This window comes from Petaurus breviceps, unplaced genomic scaffold (assembly GCF_028583685.1).
Source record: "Petaurus breviceps papuanus isolate PSGF00001 unplaced genomic scaffold, PetGlider_PUasm1.0 186, whole genome shotgun sequence".
Taxonomy (NCBI): Eukaryota; Metazoa; Chordata; class Mammalia; order Diprotodontia; family Petauridae; genus Petaurus; species Petaurus breviceps.
The window spans coordinates 53609107-53615081 of NW_027185798.1; positions in this window are offsets into that span (position 1 = coordinate 53609107).

Genomic DNA, 5975 nt, shown 5'->3' on the forward strand with positions numbered 1-5975 from the left:
CTACATATACATTTTGAATAAGTCTTTCTTGAAAAAATGAATAAGCTATACAGGATTATTTGATTTAGAGTTTTTCCTGAGTAATAGATATAATTTGGTTCATTAAATGTTAGCATTCAAATGCTTAACTTTTGGAATTGTTTTTCACTTGAGACAATTTGCACATTTGAGCAAGGCAGAACAGGATTTCATTTTGTAGGTAAGAGACAAAAGACACATTCTTGAGGTATGAAATAATAACAAAAATAATTAGCACTTATGTGTGCTCTACATTTTGGAAAGCATTTTATCTCATTTTATCCTCAAAATAATCCTAGGACATAGATCCTATATTGTTCCCATATTGTTAATGTTCTATCATTCAGTTGTTTCCAACTTTTTGTGACCCAATGGACCATACTATCTTGTCGAAGATATTGAAGTGGTTTGCCATTTCCTTCTCCAGCAGATTAAGGAAAATAGAGGTTAAATGACTTGCCCAGGGGCAGAGAGCATTTAAGTATCTGAGGCCTGATTTGAATTCATGTCTTCCTGATTCCAGGTTTAGTGTTCTATCCACTGAACCACCCAGCTGTCTCCTAGGCAAACTGAGGTTATGTGATTTGCTTAGGGTCACCGAGTAGTAAGTGTCTGAGGATAGATTTGAAACTAGGTCTTGCTGATTATAGATACAGCATTTGATCCATTGTGCCACTGAGTTCATACTTACCTAGTAAATATCTGAGACAGGCAAAGACATTATGTACCAAATCTAACAGTCTATCCACTTGATACCTCCCTATTTTAATTAATTATTCTTACCTACAAAGTAGTAAGCTCAGTCTTTCCATGATTTTGACAGACTGAAAGTATGGTCAACACTCTAAATTCTGCACGCTGAACAAATTTCCAATTAGCCTAGATCTACTTATGTTTCTCTCCCTGCTTTCTAAACTTCATTTATAATTTCCATATTATCTGATGAAATATGATTTTTTTAAATTTATCAATATAAGAAAAGGAAGAGCAACAGTTTGGCTACATTGCAGAGAAGATAAAATATTAGAATGGCAGGATGGAACCCAGATATGAAGAGTTTTTAATGCTAAACATGGGTTTATTTTTTTTCATTATTCTAGAGGTTATTAGGAACTATTGGAGTTCTTTAATTGTTTTTCTTTTGTGTTGTGTTTTGGAGGTGTTGTTTTCATTTTTTAAATAAGGGAGTATTACAGTGAGACCTGTGATTTAGGAAAATTACTTTGGTAAATGTATGAAAGATGGATTGGAGAACAAAGAAACTTGAATCAGGGAGAGTAATTAGAAGTTTGTTTCAGTAGGCCAGGCATGTGAATGATAGGGACCTAAATTATGGTAGTTACTGTGTGAGTAGAAAGGAGAAAGATGGGAGAGACGTTTGAGGAGGAGAAAAGACCATGACTTGGCAATTTATTTGGACATTGGAGGTAAGGAGGAGTGAAAACTTAGTTATGACATTGAAGTTTTAAAACTTGATGACTGGAAGGATAAGGGTGCCATAGACAGAAAGAGAAACATATGGGGGAAAAATGTGGTTTGTGAGGAAAGATAATGAGTTCTGTTTTGGACATGTCAAGCTTGAGATGTTTAAAAGATATCAGGTTTGAGCTATCTAGTAGGCTATAGGTTGTGTGAAACATATTTATATAATTTTTAATGTTTATCAAAGACTTTTCTTTTTAGACATTATAAATATAATTAAATCCATTGAAACACAAAGAGATTAAATGACTTTCCTAAGGGTATACAATTAATGGCAGTTGGAATTTTAATCCTAGAGTTCCCTTGTTTTAACAAAAGTACCATCCTCATCTACAACTCTATCCCCCCCCCAAAAAAAAACAATCAATCAATTTTCTTCTTTTAGACTCAAGAAATGGGGAGCTAATTGAGTGTCCTGTGATGTAGGACATTTCATCCTTGTTTAACTGTGGGTCAGTCAGAAGGTTTTCTTTATATTGAGGCTACCTGTGCCTTCCTCTAATTTCCATTCATTGATTTGTATTGCTTTCTGTATCTAAGCAGAATAAATATGATGCCTTGACCCTATTATAGCCCTTAAAATACTTAGAGGCTACTATCATGACCTTCCTAAAGTCTTCGTTTCTCCAGGCTACACTTTTTCATTTTCTTCACTCAGTCTAGACATGGCATATTTTCTCATGCTCTCAGCATATCATACATCCCCCCCCTCCACCCCCCCCACCCCACTTTAGATATATTCCAAATTTCCAAAGTCCCTTCTATGATATGAGGTCTAGAACTGGGCTCTGACTACATTTTTTTTGTGACTCCATGAAAGTTTTTCAACTCTCTGATTCTGGATATCAAAAATGTACTAATGTAATCTAAGATCACCCTTGCTTTTTTTGGTTAGGACATAATACTACTGATATATTAAGGTTATAGGATATAGTAGAGGATGTGCTCTTTGAGAGCAGGAATTGTCTTTTGTCTTCACATGCCCAGCCCTTAGCATAGTCTCTGGCATATAATAGGTACTTAATAAAAGTTTGTTGACTGAAATGGAGAATTCTGATACACATGTATATGTCTATGCTTATGTATGTTTATAAATAAAACACATTTATACATATAAAACAACATATTATCATCTATGTTTTACATATTTACTTATGTTATATGACTATAAAATCATATATATGTTTATAGAAGCACATATTAATAGACATACACAAAGGTACCTTACATATACACAAATATGTATGGACATACACATACAACTAGAAAGTCACCTATGCATACACATTTCCACTTACCTTCCTGGTCACACGTATGCACAATATGTTTACATGTAAATGTACACACTTGTAGATAAACATATATTCCTTTATTATGATATTACTCCTATAATATGCAATCAATTTTTTTCACCCAAATTCAAAACCTTACATTTTTTCCTTATTTTCAGCTTGTTAGCTTAGACCCCACATTCACTGCATGCTTATCTCTCCCAATACCCCAAATTGGGAAGGAAAATAACCATGACTAAGTTAAAATATACTAATACAAATTCTTAAAGTATATTTTTAGAAACATCACTATTAGCGTTTCACTACTACCTCAAATAATTTCCTCTCTCCAACGCCTATTACTTTAGCAGAGCTTTGTTCTTGTTTTTATAGCAGATATTTCTTTACTGACTCTTTCTTTGTTTACGCTTTCTTCTTTCTATTCCTTTCCCTTCACCCCTCATTTTCAATATTCCTAAGTGTTTCCCTGGGGTCAATGTTTTCCTGGAATAGCTCCTGCAACACCCTGGGAGATCACAACTCCCTGGAAGTTTGATTTTCATCCTGATTAGCTGTGCCAGACCTCAAACTGTGATCTCTGAGAAAGTCGACTTAGCCCAGTACACCCCTGGTGAGTTGAGATCTGATGTTATTTGTTAGCTTAGTTAAGATTCAGTAACACAGTAGTACAATACACTCTGCTTTTTTTAAGATACACTACTCTAAATGAGGGGAAAAGAATGGCACACACAATAAAACTGATTTGCATAATTGCTTAGTAAATAAATATAGGTGGTGTTTGGTTGTTACTATGCTCTATGCTCATATTTTCTGAATTCCCAAAGTGGAAACACTATGACAGAATTGGTACATAATACAGGACTTCCTCCTACTCTTTCATTAAGGAAAAGAGGAAATAAAATGGATAGAATTCTTTCCAAATCTGGCTTTTTAAAAATTCGCTACTGAAAGATCATCTTATTAAAAATTAATACCTCTTTATTATACCTAATTTACTTATAAATCTCTTTGCCACTCATTATCAACTTTTGACATCTCAATCAAATTTATGATTAAATCTGTTGTATTCAGACAATTCTCTTCCTACCAGTTCTATTTTGTTTTAATGACTTTCATTTTCTCAAAATCTTTTCAGCTCATTTTTTTCCCCTTCTTTTACTGTTCTATTATCTCCTCCTTAAGAGCCAACCTACCTTCTTATATTACAAATTGTTGACCACCCACTTGGTAAAATTTCCCCATTTAGTAGAAGTTGTTTTTTCCACATTTGGGGAAAATAAATGCTTTGGTTTTAATTTTCATTAAAAAGTGATATTTTCTTCCTTTGATTTTTGCCATATTCTTTGACTATTGATTATGTACAGAAAGTTGTCACACAATTTTAAATGTCTAAAAGTAGAATTACTTCTTTAATATCATCATGTCTTTAAATTCTTGTCAAAATGTTCGATTATAACAAAGTCTTAGTAAAAGCTTACATTTATATAGTATTTTACTATTATGAATGCTTGATACAAATTTTATTCAGCAGCCATAAGAAGCAAAAGTAGAAGTAGCACAATTCCTATTTTACAGTCGAGGAAATCAAGATTGAGAAAGATTAAATGTCTTTCCTCAAAAATCAGATAGCATGTTAGTTAGAAATTAATGTGTTTTACCTGTTAGTCATCTAAAATTATATTTTCAAATGTTCATTAGTTTTATTTCTAGTTACCTGTAAAGAAAAAATCAAACTCCAGACTTCTTTTTCATCTTTATTAAGAAGTTTCATGTTCAAAATTAGTTAAATACAGCAAAATAACTTAAGAAATATTCAAACTATCAAGAATAGTGGACATTTCATGAACAAGGCTTCAAGCCTAGGTCTTACGAATGACTTAAGAATTCCACTACTAACACACCAAAATATTAATGTGATATTGGTAAATGAATGACAGGGAGAAATATCACCCTTATTTAAAATTGTGAGGTGTCTGATTGACTTGCTGCCAGAACTCAAACTTTAAAAAATTGGTGCCTGGAGTCAGAAATATTTTTTTTTCCTTTTCCAGATTCATGCCTCCCAGCATTCATCCATGTGGGTCAGAACCTTTAGCAAATTAGAGTTTCATAGTTGTGAGGGATATCAAAGGCTCTCAAGTCACACAAGAACCCTATCTACGACATCCTCAATAAGTGGTCATGCAATCTTTAATTGACAGCTTTTGGTGAGGAGCCCATGACTTCTAAAGGAAGCCCATTCCATTTTAGGGTAGTGATAGCTGATAAGATAATTTTCCTGTATAATAGAATTCTGGCACACTGCATCATCCTTCAACTTGTCTCAGATAACATCTTCACCTGGAAAAAGCTAGGGAGAAGATCATATGTCCCCATGGGTGGTTGTTTCCAGGATAATCAAGATGATACATAAAGAATATGCCTCAGAGAGACAGACTATGACATCTACAATCTTGTCAGTTCAAAAGGCCAGATGACGCCCTCTTCCAAAGGTTAGTATTTCCCCTCCCTTCACATTTCAGGGACATATGAATAATGGACTGTTTATTAATCCCAAACTCTTCAATGATGACATACCAAGGAACTTTCTGGACCTTTTAAATTCTCAAAGTTATGGACTCTATAGTCTTTCTTTCCTAAGCATTTCCCTCACATATCATTATTACAACTGTCCTGGAAGCAGCTGCTTAACATTATTCAAACTGAAAGATGTCCACTTCTCCCTAGCTTCCTCCATGTGGAGTGGACTGCTGAAGTAAGTTAGTGGGATATATATATATATATATGTATATATATATATATATATACACATATATATATATATACATACACATACACACACACACACACACACACACACACACATATATATATATATATATATGTATATATATATATATGCTAGGCCTCCATGATACCCCCTGTATCAGCAATGCCATATTCACAATGCCTATAGAGATTACAAATATGCTGATATAATTATCCATCACAAAATACGTCAGGTTTGCCATTTGGGGAAATAAACTAGAAAATTTATTAAGATACCAAAAGACTGAGTCCCAAAACCAGAAAGTGAAAGCCATCAGAGTAGTTATGATATTGGCACAGGTAGATAAAGTAGAAAGCACCCACATTTTCAAGCCTTTAAAACAGAACAGGCTACCTCAGGCAAAGGTCCTCCTC